Below are 18,690 nucleotides of genomic sequence, written 5' to 3' on the forward strand. Positions count from 1 at the left end.
TATGCCCATGACAACCACCCCGGGGCGCTATTAGAGCTAAATAAAGGATTACATTTCCAGTGGAGATAGTTACCCCTCCCTAAGAAATTGCCGATGCATTTGCATCATACTACTCTTCTTTTTATACCGTAAGACAGGATACAAGTATGTACCAACCACAACTGAAGGACACTTCAAGTTTTCACTACAGTATTAATCTGCCTTGTCTGTCATCTGACCAATCGAAGTCCAAAAATTAATTAAAACATTAAAATCTTTTAAATCCCCGCCCCAGAGGGTTTTTCCGGTGGGTATTATAGCATTATATTATGGATATGATCAGTGGGTATTATAATATAAAGAAGACTCTTCCCTTCTAGCCTCCCAGTTGGCATCTCTCTTCAACACAGTAGCAGCGGGGAACAGGGGGGAGCCCTCTCTCTCTCCCTCTCCCCCCCACTCCCCGCTGCACCCCCTACTCACCCACGGCGCCCCCCGAATCTTTTCGCCCGAGTACGGAAGTACTCGAAAATCGCGGCGCTCGGGCGAAAAAGGGGCGTGGCCGAGTAGGTTCGCTCATCTCTACAAGCTACCAATGGAAGCCCGCAGTTCCTGAATCACATTAGAGCTGTTGAGCCTAGTTGTGCCTTCTTTGCTTCTAGCTTTAGATGCAAACAAGGCATTTGACTGGATTCATTGGGGTTATCTAGAGGCCATGTTGGACAAGTTGGTTTGATGAAGTCTGCGTTTTGTCATGGTACCCTGCACGATCTGCAAGAGTTTTCACATCTGAGTGTATTTCCCCACTGTTTATAACCTCAAACGCCGCTCGTCAGGGTTGTCACCTCTCCCCCCTTACCCTCCAAATGGAACCCTTAGCTGAACAGATCAGAATTAATAAAGATATTAAGAAAATAAAAATAGGAATCATAAAAAAGGACTATATGGTGTCATTTGGGCACTAACAGATCCTATTTTATCCCTGAAACAGGCCCAATCTTTAATTTCTGTTTTTGGGAAAATTTCATATTATAACAGAAGTAGCACAAAATCTCTCCTTACCTGGGTATTCATTTCAGCTAAGCCCTGAAGTTAACCGTTATTTCTCTGCAGGAATAAAATCAAACATTGGTGGACATTCTCTCCATATAAAAAAATGGACCTCGTTTGAATCATTCATTCAGTGAGGCCCTCTGATATTCCTCCTGGAATTATACCTCCTCCTCCTCGTCCGCCGTGTGGCAGCACTATGTCTCTTCAGATTCATCTCTGATTCTGATCTCTATTCTTCCTCTACATTTTCTATTCTCTATCCTTACAGATTTTGAATTCAGGCCTTGGAAATCTATGGGCAAAAAGAAAATTGGTGATCTGTATGAGAATGGTTCTATTCTAAAGTTTTCTACATTGTATAAACTATTTCAGATATCTAATAGGTTGTTTTTTGCCTTTTCCCCAGGACTGCTTATACCTTTTTTCCCTGTCCAATAGAGCATCTAAGGGTATCTCTTTTTCCTATGACAATTCTCTTTCTTTGCCGTCTCAGAGCAGGTCCTCACATGTGCAACTATGGAAGCAAAGCAACAATTTATTTTAAAAGACTGTGAAAAAGTCCCTCAGGTGGACTAAAGAACCCTCACCTGGTGTCAAACATTGGGAGTCTTCGCATGAAATATTTTTACTCTTGTACCTAACCCCTTGTTAGACTCACCAAGATGAACTGTTCCATTCCTGGAGAGGTTGTGGTCTTAGGGGAACATATTTTCACATGTGGTTGTCCTGTCCTATTCGTTCTTTTGGGGACATGATTTTCAATGTTGTTTATTCTGTAACCCATTGTCTTTTGGCCCCAGATCCGGCGCTGGCTCTTTGCTTTTTGCCTACAGATAGGCTTACACTTTTTTTTCAGTTATTTCCCACATTTCTCTTGCGTCTTGTCTTTATCCTCGGATGCACCTTTCCTTAGTGAAGTTATCAATTCCATTAATCTTACGTATCGTTTGGAGACATTATACTCTTACAGACACGTTACTAAAACCTCCGTATTTTCTTTATAGGCACCTTGGACAGAATACCTTTCCAAGAATTCTACATAGTCACCTATACTGATTATATTGTACCTGTATTAGGGATATACTGCCGGCGGAACCCATAGGCTACTTGGGAGAACACAATGTACTATTTTGGTCTGCTCCCCTGGCTCCTTATACTTACCGTTCCTTTCCTTTCATCTTTTCCTTTATATTACATTTAATACTAGTGGACGCCTCATATTATTTTATTTTTAATGCTTATTCATCTCCTCCTTGTATATACATATATCTATTGTATATGAATGCACTTCTGCCTGTTAGTATTTTTATGGCATTTTTACCATGTCTGTCTTCTGGACTTGGATTGTTCCCTCTCAAGTTTGTTTTATAATGTTAAATATTTTTTAAGAAGTTCAATAAGCAACAATTATAAAAAAAATACCCAACTAGCCTTTCCTCCCCTATCTAATGATTAATTGTTAATTTAAAACTGTATACGGTCATGTGGAAACTAAGTAAACCCGCTTTTATTGTGTTATGTATCGGGATATAATAAAAAATGTGGTCCCTAGAAGGTCCTAAAATAGGTAAATACAATCTCAGACGAACAACAGCACAAGACTAATTACACCATGTCATTATTTAACTAAAAAAAGGCCAAAATGCAGAAGCAGTGTGTGAAAAATTAAGTACACTTCATGAAACAGCGGTAGGATCACCTTTAGCAGCAATGACTTGAGTTAGTCATTTTCTGTATGACTTCAACTGTCTGTCATGTAGGTTTGGAGGAATTATAGCCCACTCTTCTTTACAACATTACTTCAGTTCATTGAGGTTTGTGGGCATTCATTAATACGCAGAATTTTTTTTTTTTTAATAGTACAACATATAAAACGATATAAATTTGGTATCGCCATTATCATACTGACCCACATAATAAAAAGAATGTAATTTTTACCACACTCTGAACGCCATTAAAAAAAAAAAACTTCCCTCAAAAATGGGGAAATAGCGTTTTTTCCATTCCATACCACTTGGAAATTGTTTTTTCTTAATTTTCCAATACATTAAACGGTACCATTAAAAATCCAACTCGCTTAGCAACAACAGGTCACATGTGGTCGGAGGTTAATGCAGAAGAAATGCTGCACAATCATTAAAAGTGGTCATTCTGTAGACAGAATCCGTGTGTAGATCCTTCACATGTCGACTCAATGACGTGTGTCCTGAATTACTGCTGGAAGGTGGAAGAGGGGGTTGGAAATCTACATATTTGTTATAAAGACAGCAGCGGAGAGAGCAGGCTAAGCGGTTGTACCTTCGAGATCTTGTCTTACAGGCAATGCCCTAATGATACAAACATTTCAGTTTTCAGTGCATGCTGGCTGGGAAGAGATTTTACTTGAATCATTACAATCCTTCCGGGAAGGTCTGGTAACAGTGCAGTGTGTGCAGGATTTAATGCACCCATGATGTGTAAAGAACGCTCATTGTTTAAGCTGTAATTGGTTTAAGTAAAGGTATATTGTATTATAATGTGTCCCTTGGAGACCATAAAGTATCAAACAGGGTCAGCAGGTAGAACATTTACCAGACGGGAGCTGCTGCCAATATATCATACATATGCTATAAAGCTGGACGTTTGATGGTACACAGAGAATAACAGCCGATGAAAAGAAACTCCTCGTGTGTCTTCAAGGTTACAAAGTAAATCTAAACTCTGCCATTTGAAGATGCTGATGAAAGCTGTGAAAGTGGATGGCAACCCCAAGATGGGGCTGAAAAGATGACTTTACAAAGAAGAAGCTGAGAGAAAACAGTTGGTCATTATATGGATGGATGAAATATCCTGCGTATCGCACAGAGCACCTCTACAGCGCTCTGTCAGGAATGGTGCGCTCTATATGCCTGAGGAGCAACTCAAGTGGACAGACAGTCTTCTGAAGAAAGTCTAATGTTACATTTAGACAGTCGCTGCACGGGACGACTGTCTTCTAAAGAACTGCACGAGCGAGTGACGTCACCCTTAGCTGTTAGCGCTCATGCAGAGCATTTAGACAGGCAGATCAGTGCTGACTATCGATGACTTCTTCCTCAGCACTTGACATTATTGGTGAAGCACTAACCAGGGAGCGTTTACACGCAGCGAGAAGTGAGCGATCCTGTGATGATTTTTATGCTGGTTGACAGTGAGTGACAAAAGAAAAGTCAATGAATAGTAAACAATATTTTGCATTTAGACGTAACGATTATCGCGCATTTTCATTCATTTGAACACATTTAGGCCTTAGTCACACGGGCGTTTTTTCCCGTGATTTGCGGATCGCATGACGGATGCGCATCCGCAAATTGCGTTACCGGGGCCGATAAATCGCCCAAAAAAACTGCTCCTAGCCGCGTTTCATTAGAAACGGGCCGGAGCTGTCCAGCGCATTGAATTCTATGGAGCCGGCAATACAGCTGGCTTCATTGAAAGCAATGGGCTGCGGGCGATCTCACGATGAATTTTTGGGAAGGGCTTAAAAATATACGCCCTTCCCGGAAATTCATCCAGAAATGTGTAAAAACAAAAAAAAAATATATACTCACCTGGTCCCGGCAAACGGAGTCCAGCCGCGGCCGGCCGGCAGTTCTCCTGAACTGCTCTGAGTAGTATTCAACAGCCGGGGATTTAAAATCCCTGCCTGCTGAATGAGCTGCCTCTGATTGGTCACAGCCTCACCAATCAGAGGCAGCTCTCACTTACCCATTCATGAATGGGTGAGTGAGTGCTGCCTCTGATTGGCTCAGCACAGGGACCAATAAGGGGCAGCTCTCAGCTGTCATTTAGCTGTATTGCTGGCTCCATTGAATCCAATGGGCAAACACCATTCTTCTCTGCCACAGCTGTTACAGCTGTGGCAGAGGAGAATGATTTGTCTACTATATGTTCTCAATGGGGATAGGTGCGATCTGCGATTTCTGTTCTATAATTTATCGGAGGAGCGCATAAAAAGCGCTCATGTGTCCGATACCATTGCAAAGCAATGGTTTTATAAAATCGCCGGACGCATGCGCATGCGCAAATCGCGCAAAAAAAACGCCCGTCTGACTGAGGCCTCAGTGTGATAATCGTCTATTAAATTACACACCGGACTATCTACACAGAACAGATTCATAGAAGGTGAGGTCCCTAAAATATAGACATCTTGTTTAGCTCCTCATTTGTTGCATTGTAGCATTACACATAGAAACAATATACTGAACTGTTGGAAGTCATGGGAAACGGTGAAGGCTTGCAGAGCATTGGTCTTCTTCGAGAAGTAATCCAGTCTTGATATTTGTGCTTAGATGTTTTCTTCAGTAGTGGACTATAAACTCATGAGCATCTTGTTTTGTCCCATAGGCCATTTTTGCAATACATCATCGGTAAAATACTACAGAATGGGGGAATTTATCACATTAGGTTTTGTAAAAAGTTGCAAATTTTAGCACAGGCCTTTTTGTAAAAAAAAGAAAAAGACTTTTTTGACATTCTCGCTGCTAATTTTGTAAATAAACCTAAAAATTCCTCTATAACATTATTTAATTAGATTGCATAACTTCTATATTCCTGTGTAAGTTGATGTGACCCGCATAGCACATAGGAGAAAATAGCCGTATGGTCATATAAGAGCTCATTCCTAAAACAAGTGCTGAAGATGAGTTCCATCCACAGATGCTTTGCTTGTAGGCTGCTGTATCAAATGAGAGGAAAGGATGAGTTTGAAAATGAATTCCCAAGACTGAGTTATCTTCTATCTTCATGAAAATGAGTTCACACTCCAATGGAATAAAAGTAGAGTGCTCCTCGGGTCTGAATAAGGATTACATATTATAATAAATAGGCTAAGTCAGCAGTGACAACGGATCAGCCGTGACACCAAGCAGAGAAGATCAAAGTTTATTCCATGGTTCTGAATGATGATTACATATTTTATCCCGACATACAATGGACAATCTGCTTGAAGACCAGTTCAGTCCGTGGATTTGCCTTGTTATGATTAAGATTGAAACTTTTATCATTTATCATATCATTCACTAATTCACCATTTTTATCTTGTAAGCATCCAATAGGATCTTTGACTTTTCTTTTGTCAAAAGCAAAAGAAAAGTCAAAGATGCTATTGGATGCTTACAAGATAAAAATGGTGAATTGGTTAAGAATGATGTTGAGAAGGACGAACTTTTAAATTCCTATTTTGTATCTGTTTTCTCTCAGAAAGTAGATGTAACATCAGCTGATCTTCCCTGTGCTATTGGGGAGAATACAAGAATGCAGGCTATCTATAAGCAGAGAGATGGTGAGGGAACACTTAGCTAACCTAAATGAATTCAAGCCTCAAGGTCCAGATGAATTACATCCTAGGATACTAAAGGAGTGGAGGTAATTGCTGAACCACTCGCCATAATCTTTGAAAATTCCTGGAGAACAAGAGAAGTCCCAGAAGATTGGAAAAGGGCAAATGTTGTCCCTATCTTCAAAAAAGGGAAGAAGGTGGATCCAGGAAACTACAGGCCTGTGAGCCTGACTTTTATACCCGGAAGATCTTTGAACAAATTATTAAACAGCATGTATGCAAGTACTTGGATGAAAATGGAATAATTAACCAGAGCCAGCATGGGTTTGTAACAAACAGTCATGCCAGACTAATCTAATTTCCTTATATGATAGTATCACTGACTGGGTTGATCAGGGAAATACGGTAGATATAATATATCTTGACCTTAGTAAAGCATGTGAAAAAGTATCTCATACCATAGTTATTGAAAAAATGACCAAATCTGGGATTGACAAGGCAACTGTTAGGTGGATTCACAAATGGCTGAGTGATCGTACTCAAAGAGTGGTCATAAATGGCTGCACATCCAAGTGGAAGAATGTGTCAAGTGGGGACCACAAGGCTCTGTCCTGGGCCCAGTGTTGTTCAACATTTTTATAAATGTTCTGGAGGAGGGAATTGATGGGAAACTGATCAAATTTGCTGATGACACAAAGCTAGGAGGGATAGCTAACACTAGGGAAGAGAGAGAGAGGATTCAAAAAGATCTAGAAAAGCTTGCACAGTGGGCGGCGACTAACAGAATGGTATTTAACAAGGAGAAATGCAAAATCCTACATCTGGGCTAGAAAAATGAAGAAAACACATACAGAATGGGTGGAATTGGGCTAAGCAGCAGCACATGTGAAAAAGACTTGGGTATACTAATAGATCATAGACTGAACATGAGTCAACAATGTGATGCAGCAGCCAAAAAGGTAAACACAATTCTGGGATGTATTAAGAGAAGCATAGAGTCTAGATCACGTGAGGTCATTATCCCTCTCTACTCTTCCTTAGTCAGACCTCATCTGGAATACTGGGTCCAGTTCTGGGCACCACACTTTAAAAAAGACATAGACAAACTGGAGCAAGTTCAGAGAAGAGTCACCAAGATGGTGAGTGGTCTGCAAATCATGTCCTATGAGGAACGGTTAAAGGATCTGGGAATGTTTAGCTTGCAGAAGAGAAGGCTGAGAGGAGACTTAATAGCTGTCTACAAATATCTGAAGGACTGTCACAGTGCAGAGGGATCAGCCCTATTCTCATCTGCACAAGGAAAGACTAGAAGCAATGGGATGAAACTGAAAGGGGGGAGACACAGATTAGATATTAGAAAAAAGCTCTCTGATGGTGAGGGTGATCAATGAGTGGAACAGGTTAGCACGGGAGGTGGTTAGTTCTCCTTCAATGGAAGTGTTCAAACAAAGGCTGGAAAGACATCTGTCTGGGATGATTTAGTGATCCTGCACTGAGCAGGGGGTTGGACCCGATGACCCTGGAGGTCCCTTCCAACTCTACCATTCAGTGATTCTCCCTGAAAAGTCAGTATTTTGTATGTGGAGTCTACAGAGACCTCTTTAATATGTAGAACAACTACAACAAGCGCACAGAACACCAGGAGATTTGTTGTTACAGTTTTGTCTTTCTTAAAACTTAGCAAAATGGACTGATTTTGGGACTGAGCTCTTCTATCAACCTGCCTTTTAGCAGCAAAAATCCAAATAATTTAGCCCCTATCACAATATAACCTTCTTTGTAGTAATTAAGTCTCCAACTCAAAACAAAAAGACAACATGTTTAAGAACACAGGGGTAGACCTACGTAGACCGGCATTTTAAAAACTGCCCCAAAGTGAAGCGTGCCAAGTTAATTAAGGGGGACACATCAAGGCAGTTCATGTGCCAGAATGAAATCTATGCTAGCTATTAGCTGCAGTAGGTCTCAGCTAGAATTTATGCCAGTTTCTGGCATAAATTATGGTATATGCAACTGGCCAGTGAGGTGCCACCCCCTTCTGCTAAGGCCTGCCCATTTTTCTAAAAGTTCTAAGCAGGGCACGAAAAATCCAATAGTTGCAAAAATATGGCAGATTTCTGGCATACAGGAGTTAATAGTTAGAGAAGAGCGAGCACCAAAATGCTCGGGTGCTCGTTACTCGGGACGAACTTTTCGCGATGCTCGAGGGTTCGTTTCGAGTAACGAACCCCATTGAAGTCAATGAGCGACCAGAACATTTTTGTATATCGCCGATGCTCGCTAAGGTTTTCCCTTGTGAAAATCTGGGCAATTCAAGAAAGTGATGGGAACGACACAGCAACGGATAGGGCAGGCGAGGGGCTACATGTTGGGCTGCATCTCAAGTTCCCAGGTCCCACTATTAAGCCACAATAGCGGCAAGAGTGCCCCCCCCCTCGCACTGTCAGCGTAAAGATCGTTCTCCTCTGCCATAGCTGTAACAGCTGTGGCAGAGAAGAACAATGTTTGCCCATTGAATTCAATGGAGCCGGCAATACAGCAGGTTCCACTGAAAGCAATGGGCTGCCGGCGATCGCGGGATGAATTGTTGGGAAGGGCTTAAATATATAAGCCCTTCCCTGCAATTCATCCAGAAATGTGTTACAATAAAAATATATACCGGCGTATAAGGCGACGGGGCGTATAAGACGACCCCCCAACTGTCACCTTATACGCCGGGAATACAGTGGAGCAAAGAATAAAAATCATGACTCACTTCTTCTGACGTTCTGCGGCGCTCCTGCAGGCTGTTGCTCCCTCCTGGTCCACGGCAGAGTATTGCTTTCTGGACGCAAGGCTTGAAATCCCCGCCTCCAGAAACACAGCCAATCACAGCCATTCAATGACATCATTGTCATTGGCTGTGATTGGCTGAAGGCACGTGTGTTTCTGGAGGCAGGGATTTAAAGCCCTTCGTAGAGAAAGCAATGCTCTGCCGGGGACCAGGAGGGAGCAACAGCCTGCAGCAGTGGCGCAGAACGTCAGAAGAAGTGAGTAATGATTTTTATTCTTTGCTCCGCTGTATTGCCGGTGTATAAGGTGACAGTTGGGGGGTCGTCTTATATGCCCCGTCGCCTTATACGCCGGTATATATTTTTATTGTAACACATTTCTGGATGAATTGCAGGGAAGGGCTTATATATTTAACCCCTTCCCGACAATTCATCCCGCGATCGCTGGCAGCCCATTGCATTCAGTGGAACCTGCTGTATTGCCGACTCCATCGAATTCAATGGGCAAACATCGTTCTTCTCTGCCACAGCTGTTACAGCTGTGGCAGAGAAGAATGATTTGTCTTCTATATGTTCTGGGGTCGGCGCTGCTGCCGCCGGCCCCATTGAGCGCATATAGAGAAGAGAACAGGAATCGCAGATCGCACATAGGTGCGATCTGCGATTTCTATGGCCTAAGAAGGACCGTTGGGGTTCTTGAAGCCTAAAATCACCCCTAACACTCTCCCTATAGCAGCTCCGGCACCAGCAGCACTGTCCCTGATCTCTGTCAGAATGCATCTGTGGCGAGCCGCGGGAGGGGCCGATTTTAATACTCGGGTGACATCTGATCTCCCCAGCCACTCACTGCAGGGGGGTGGTATAGGGCTTGAACGTTGTATGGGGAAGTTGTAATGCCTTCCCTGTCTTTCTATTGGCCAGAAAAGCGTGCAAATTTGTCAGGGAAGAAAATGAAAGTAACCCGAACATCGCCTGGTACTCGTTACGAGTAACGAGCATCTCGAACACGCTAATACTCGAACGAGCATCAAGCTCGGACGGGTACGTTCGCTCATCTCTAATAATAGTTTTTCACCACAGTCTCTATTCTGTAAGAGCTGAAAGTAGGCAATGCCTAAATGTCATTATGTATAGCAAACATAACTGTAGTATGTCAATAACGTTGCCTATCTTCTAGTATCTATACGTACATTCAGATGCAGTGTGCCTGCAGTCACACTGAAGGTATCTGAATTCACACGGGCATACTCTATTGTGAGAATCTCATTGGACAGCACACGGAGACATGTCTGTGTGCGGTCCTATCTGCATGTACACAGCACATTGCATGTCCTGTTCTGAGAATAGGATATACAGCCATTTTTTTCATACAGACCATATGTGAACAATCACTCATGTGCATAGCTCCATAGGCTACAACAATGGTGTGTGCTGTCCATAGAACAACCCAACATTACAGCCATCTGAATAAGCCCTTATAGACACGGCTTCAGTTAAGTAGAGCCCATGCTCCCCCACATGGTGTCCTCAGGGGGGATTGGGGTTGACACACAGAATCAGGATGTAGCTATAGGCACTGGAATATAGGGGATTCTAATGTCCAACTCCTATAAAGTTGCCTATCAGCAGCTACCTTTCTCAGCATTGCCGCTCCAGCCCTTACCGGATACACTGAGATCTTGGAGGGTTTTTCTTTCTGGATTATATATCTAACAATGACGTTTATATTTCATATCGGGTGAATTACTAGTTTTGCTTCCACAAGGCCGGTTAATGAAATATTGGTCATTGATGTTCTGAGCATCTTACAGGGGTTTCCAGTAAATCCAACGTCATATAACTAAAGATACTCGCACAAATGGTTAAATATTTGGGTCTGATGTTAAAGTTCCTTCTTATCCAACAGACTTAATTAGTGTTGTTCAGACAAACACAAATGGATTGTGCGCTGGGAGAACAGTATAGGATTTTTCCTTGAATCAATATGCGTCCTGAGCTTCAGATACTTGACTACAAACCTTCTCTGTTTTTTGGCCATCCATAATGTTCCTGAGTTCCTCTTAAGTCCTGATGAGAGCACCCTGAGATCCGTCATTATCTCATAGAACTTACACATTGAATGGAAGACACATTTCATGTAAAGTTACCATTTCACATCTATAGCCGCGTATGTCAGTATTTCATCATAATGGTCCGAATACTAAAAACAGAAGAGGGTAAAACACAAGATCCAAGAGCAGGCCAGGCTGAGAATAGACATAGATGCAGGGCATCAGTGCTGCTGGCGATACAATAAGGAACATTCGGGGTTTGGAACAATCGTTGGCCTTTTTTAGGTTTCTTATGAATCTTGAGAGTTAAACTCTTCGTTTTGGACAATCTACACTAGAGAGGAATAGTGCAGAATGTGGCGACCGCTTTCATCGCACCTCTGGGCTACAATCATGTCGGTTTGATTAAAGCATCTATGTGATGTCTGTTAAGGGTTAAAAAAAAATGTTTTATTTTCCAGGACCAGCGCAAATCTTGTCCATGGACCGTGACCGGTATAACAGCGCATTCAGCAGCAATACCTAACACAGCCTGGCACAGCCACGGAGATGTCCGGGAGGAAAACAGTAACTGATCCTTCTAATGCTTTAACCCCTTCCCTTCCAGCAGTTGTGGCCTTCCTGACCACGCCCATTCTTCACACCAGACACTATAAGTGGTCATGACTTTGTAAAGATTTTACTTATGCAAGTGATTCTGAGATAGTTTTTTGTTACACGTTGTACTTTGTTAGTGCTGCATTTTGGCCAAAACTTTTTGGGTTTATTCTTGAAAAAAATTCTAAATTTACTGAAAATTTTGAATAATTTACAATTTTCAAACTTCTTGTAAGACAGATATCATACCGCACAAAACAGTTAAAGGATAGCATTTCCCATGTGTGCGCTATATGTTGGCGCCATTTTGAAATTGTCCTTTTATTTATTCTGGACGCTAGATAGCCTGTAATTATAGGGTTAATTTTTCTACTTTTGATGAAAACATCTATCTTTTAAGGGATCTACTCAGTTCTGAATGGACTTTGAGAGGCTTATATATTAGAAACCCCCATAAATCAGCCCATTTTACAAAGTGACCCCTCAAAGTTTTCACAATGGCATTTACGAATTCTGTTAACTCTTTGGGTGTTTCACGGGAAATAAAGCAAAAGTGGAGGAGAAATTAGAAAATATTATTTCTCTTACAAATTTTCACTTTTAGGAATGTTTTTCGGCAACCCAACAGAAGAGATCAGATAAACAAAGGTCATTGTAATTACACTGATCACACGATTAATAGAAGTATCCCACATTGGGCCCTAATGTGTAACATGGCTTACAAATGAAGGAGCGCCTTGTGGGTTTCAGGACCTTCCTTTTGTTGGCCCATATATTCGTAGAGCCTCAGTCTTGTAGTTTTCCATCCACCACCCTGCGTGACGACTTGTTTTTTGTGGGAAAAACCGCTGTTTTTATTGGTAATATTTTGGGCCGCAGACATTTTTTATCGTCTCTCGTTGCATTTTTAAGAGATGAGCTGCTAAAAAAAACCCCCACATTTCTGCAACTTTTTAAACCCATTCAGCGAGCAGCATAGAGATACGCTATCCTTATTCTGTGGGTCGGTGCGGCTGCAGCAAAACCAAATATATATATAATATTTTTACTAGTTTTGCACAACAAAAACATTTTTCATAGAATTTCTGTTTCTTGTATCGCTATATTCAGGGACACATAACGTTTTTCATCTGTTGAGCTGCTAGAGGGCTTGTTTTTTGTGGGATCAGTTGACATGTTCATTGGTGCCATTTTTGGGTGCATATATGCCTTTTTGATCCTTTTTTATTACATGTTTTTGGACCTGTGATGTAGACAATAATGCACATCTGACAGTTGTTTTCTTTTTTTTCACATGCCATTGACCGTAAAGTATAAATGTTTTCCTTGTTCTTTGGGTTATTAATGATTTTGACAAAACAAAATTTATATTGTTTTTTTTTTAGATTTTAGTATTTTAGGACAATATATGCATTTTTCAGAGAATATTTTTTTTGTGAGTTGCTGTTTTTATTTATACCATTTTGGGGTGTAAACGACTATTTGATCACTTTCAGTCAGGCAGGATGATGAAAATCAGTGATTTTGGCCCGGCTCCTCGTGTTTTTTCCTCTAATAACATTCACCATACGAGATAAATAACATAATAGGTTTTTCGTCTTGAACAGTATGAATGCATCAATGCCAAATTTGTGTTTTTTTAATTTTTACATTTCCATTTTTCCATTAATAGCGTTTTATGGGTGACGAGTGTACACAGGAAAATATGCTTTGCTATTTGCTTTTTTTTTGCCACATTTTTACTTCGCACAAGGGAACTTGAAGATACGACCCTTTGATCGCTCAAATAATACTCTGCACTACTATTACGGTCATTGATGATAGTAACGCTCACAGGACACTGCACGTGGCAGAACCGGAGCTCATGATTTGACCTCTGGTTACCATGGCAACCTTCGGCATCCCATAATCGAATCATGGAAGTGCCGATGGGATTAGGGAAGGATCCTTCTCCAAACCCTCTGGATACCGCTGTCTGCATTGACAGTTTCGATCCTGCTTAGAGTTACTGGGGGTTCAGCTTCTGAGTCCCATGATGATCAGCACCATACAGGTACGGCACAAGGTGGGAACTAGTAGCCTGCTGGGCCGTATGTGTGCAGCGCGTGTCGAGGATGAATTTCTTTTTTCATTCACATTGTGCCAACAGTTTTGCAGCTCTGTACAGAGATTGCCATCACTTACATTGGTCCTTGTCCCCATTGGGACTCACAGTCTAAATTCAAAGTCATCTATCAGCATGTTTTTGGAGAGAGGGAAGAAACTTGAATACTCAGAGGAAACCCATGCAAACTACAGATGTTGCCCCTGTTTAGCTTAGAACCCCGGACCCCAACAGTGCCGACCAGAAAGCCACCATGTTGAATGTTTATTATGAAAGTTTGACCTAATTAAATGACTATAACAAAGGGGGATAAGCAGCCAAGAAAAGATGATTGTAGCTCTTCTAGATGATCAGTAGTATCATATGGGATTAGTTATTGTGACATGAAGTCCATATCTTTATCATTCCATTTACAACAATTAGATATAAAGATGTTTGTGCTAAAAATCGGCAGTTGTTGCGTTGTATAAAATAACGATGTTGGTAGAAATGGTTAAACCACGATAAAATAACAGATCGCCATACAAGATGGATTCAAATCAAAGAGCAGCACCGAATCACAATCAGAAGTACGTGAATATGAAGAACTTTGTGTCGAGCTGTAACCGTGGAGTCCAACAGAGCCCTCGCCATTCTAGAAATAAGAGGTGATTATTTCTACGTGTTTTTTAATTATTTATAACCTGAAAATTAATAAAAACAAGTTGTTGTAAACATCCAGGTCATTGTGGTGAAAAGAAACCAACCCCAATATATAGGAAACCGTGAGAGCCCACAAATGCTTCACATCCGCAGTGGAGGGGTAATTAAAAAATAATATTAGTAAGTTTTTTCTTTTTTGTAATGTTAACAATTCTTCAGATTTTGTGATACAAATAAGCTAAATATACATAATGTGAAGCTCCGGCCATTTTCATCATCTTCACGGTTGGTACATCTAAATCAATTGTTTAAACAGTGTATTATATTCTAAATTCTAATATAGCATTCAGTGTATTAGATATATTTGTAAGTATATGGAAACGGCGTATAAGGATAGGGATGACACATAGATTATCTCTCATGAGGAGATATTGGCAGTTAAATAACCCAGATGATAAATGATCAGCCATGCGGTATATACTGCAGGATCCGGGCAATCTGTATAGTGAAGACCTAATACCTAGTGTGGACGGTTAGTGGAGAAGCATCGTTTTCATGGTCAGAGTACATTAACCCAATGAAGTTATTACGGAGCGTCATATGCCGGATATCTGCAAATGGTCACAAGTTTTCTTTGAGTAAATACCACTTAGTTTGCATTGCCTGCTTGCTTAAACCGATCATAAATGACCCCAAAATGACTTCATTTATCTGGTAACTAGAGATCATCTCAATGGAGCACAGATGGGTGGATGTACTCTATCTCTCTTATCCCCTTTTTTGATCTTGTGACCAGAATGGTGGAAAGTTTCCCTCTTGAGCGCAGCTTGGCAGGATCTTCCTATCTGTGGATGGAGATGTTCTCTTTCCTCGTTTGTGCCGGCCTAACGTCTATCCCGGGAGCGATATCGGCCTAATGGAGAAAGGATAATGGTTTATTGTTGGTTTTTAAAGTACAATTAGTTCAAGTGTAAACAAAAAAATCTGCTTAATTAAGAATTTTTAAACAGGAGAGACAGAGATTCCGGAAACATTACCAAGCGATGTTTAGCATCATAAAATTGATCGTGGAAGGGAGGGGGCGGCTGAGTGCGCTGAACGAGGCAGGAGACCACAGCATTTGTGTTCAGACAAAGCCCGACAATTAATAGAGGAGAGATGGTTTTTCTTTACGCATCTAATGGTTTTCATGCATTAACAGACAGATGTCACATGCTTTACACTGGTTTACCAGCAGTAGCTCAGAGTTCTCAATAGAAATTCAAAATACATGTAAAACTCGTGGTTTTCAGGTAATCAAATGAAACAGATAGAATTTAAGAGCAATGAAAATAATTTGGTGTTTATTTAAAGCTCATGTTAATTATTTACTGCATTTATACACATCTTGTACTTTGTTGTAGACTGAAGCTCTTACGAAATCCATTGGAAACACAACTAAAGGCCCTTTCCCAACAGCCGGCTGCACCTTTAATTCCGTGCTATGGCTGCTTTACCCGGGTCTTCTATGGTTCTTGGAAATTTAACTTACCCAGCTGTAGGGATTGCTGCTTTATATATTATAGGGACCTGACATATAGGCCCCCTTCAGTGCAGTCGCTCTTATGTGTTGTCTAAAAGCAAACCCATAAAACTTTAGTACTTCCATGGGAAATTCTTGCAACAATTAGTAACTTCTTTTCTTTTTAAGTAAGGGTCAAATAAACGTTACTTTGTATCATCTGTGAGTTGCAATGGAAACGTTCAGTGAAAACACACTGAGGCGATAATACAAGGAAGCTTTGTGGCTGCGCATCTCTAAAGCATCGGGGCTTCAGTCGTCTCATCCATAGCTTAGCATGAAGAATCCATATGTTACAGGCAATGAGTGGACAGCAGGTACGGTGTAGAACGCCTGGGCAATCTGCAGGATGTGGGGGGGTTTTAGGCAAAGTGTGAAATGTGTTTTTATTTAAGTATGCTCTATACTTTCTCGAGGCATTATACAGAATGGCAAGTACTACTTAGGCAAAGTATAAAAGACAGTCAAGTAAAGGCTTATATCGAAAAAAAAAGCGTATATGAAAAGGCAAAAAACATACAAAACTAAAGTGCAGGACCTTCTTACAAAAAAACCCCAAAACAGCAGAACAGAGAACAGCATTGACCTAGCGGCATGCAATGCCTGAATCTGAGTCCTTTGGGGCCCGCAGCGGTGAGTCAGCCGTCCTCTGTTCCTGTTTTCAGACTAAGTAAGTCAGATTTTCAAGGAGGTGGCGGCCAGAGGAGGTGAGGAGCCAGACGGGTCCAGACTCCTGTCCTAAGAAGCCTTAATAGCAGATGCGGCACCGCTGGAGACACGGGTCTTGAGTAAGTGGCGCTGAAGAGGACCCACGTCCTGACATCACACAGGTGGTAGCGTCACACTGACCTCAGGGTTCCGGGCCGGTTCTGTCAGTAGTGACTGTCTGCGGGACTGTAGTAGTGCACTTTGGAGGACGATGAGGGTTGGATTGTAGGGCATTGAAAAATGATGATGGATGTTTATGGCTGGCAGGGTGGAATCGTATCTTTTGGTGTAAGGAAAAAAATGGTGTGACTGGGGGAGGGGGGAGGGGGTCTCAATCCACTGCTGGCTGGAGTATTTTATATCTAAGGGATTCACCTTTTAACATTTCATAGAATGACTAAGAAATATGTGGAATATAATTTCATACTTCTACGTCCCATTTTCGGCATTCTATTCAATGACTCATTTCACACATTGGCTGTAACACATATATTGTATAAAGCTCAGAATTTGGGGGAACTTGTGACGGTCACTGCTGTGGTTCAACTATCAGTAACATGTAAGATCCATACTGAAATACCTTCTTGCAGCGTTGAATTGATTTATTTCTTCTGCATCTGGATAGGAACGAATGCAAAATACATCAGTTCTATTCTTCTAGAAAATCCATCTAAATCCAGAAAAAAGGAATTCAAACAGCAAGAACAGCTTCTTAAAATGAGAACGGCCAACAGTGGCTCATCCTATTTCTTACATATCCACATTGAATGATTGATCTGGAAATACATGTGGGATATTATTGGCCTAATTATCTTTTAGCAGGCAGCAAATACCTCCAGTCTTCCCCTTCAAATACATGTTTGACTACGCCGAATGTGCATTTAAATCCCAAAGGACAGGAAGGCTAAGCGACTTCTATTCACCTCTTTAAAAATAAAAAAATCAGGTAGAATAAATGCAAACATTCCAAAGTTTTATCTTTTGTACAGACCACTGCATACTGTCTAATGGACAGTGCAAACATAGACTAGACAGTCTTTAAAGTGGACAGATTTATCACACTGCGTAATAAATCTGTTGAATGTTAAGACTGTTTAATCTGGCTTTATACCACCTATTAGTTGGCATAGCTTACTCTACAAATTGTTCCAAAATTTAAAAAAAAAATCACAATAACATTTTGGCAAAATTTTTGGAGCAACTTGCCACATTTTGGTCACCCCCCCCCTCTTCTATGATGCAACACCCCTTGTCAGACATATAAAATAAAGTGTCTGAAAGTGCCTAAAACAGATCATAAATGTGGTGCAAAATAGCTTAAACAGCTTTTTGGTACAATTTGTGCCATAAAACTGTTGAATTCTCAAAAGTAAATCGTCCCCTTTGTATTTCCTTTATGCTAGCGATAGTAACAGTGTGTTCACCAAATGAGACAACATGCATAAAAACATCTCCTAGCCTTTGTACTGCAGACATTGCTGATGGTCACTGTTCAGTGTTCTCATCCCTGCCTTCCAGATCGGCCCCATTACTTACTTCTCTGCAGTCTCCGCTGTGAGGTTTCTTTTCTGTGGGACAAGTCGTATTTTTTAATGGCCAAACCGAACGTCTTCTACCTTCTTATTGGATGTCTAGACTTGTGGGGTGAAGAAAAAGCAGTCACGCAATTCTTTTTTAGGTTTCCTTATTACAGGGTGTACTTTGCTGAAAAAAATGACATGAGCTTTATAGTGAGGGTCAGTTTGAACGCAGGGTTTTCTATGGGTTGTTTCAGATGAACGGTTTTTTTGATGCGCCCCAAAAAATTGCCCAGCAAAGATAGCACAATAGGCGCATTTTTCTTACGCCAAGATTTTTCTCCATCAAAAGCTAGGATGCGCCTGGCTGCTAGTTTTTCACACTATTTAACCCCTTCATGACGCGGC

Source organism: Eleutherodactylus coqui, chromosome 7, assembly GCF_035609145.1.
Source record: "Eleutherodactylus coqui strain aEleCoq1 chromosome 7, aEleCoq1.hap1, whole genome shotgun sequence".
NCBI classification, from domain to species: Eukaryota; Metazoa; Chordata; class Amphibia; order Anura; family Eleutherodactylidae; genus Eleutherodactylus; species Eleutherodactylus coqui.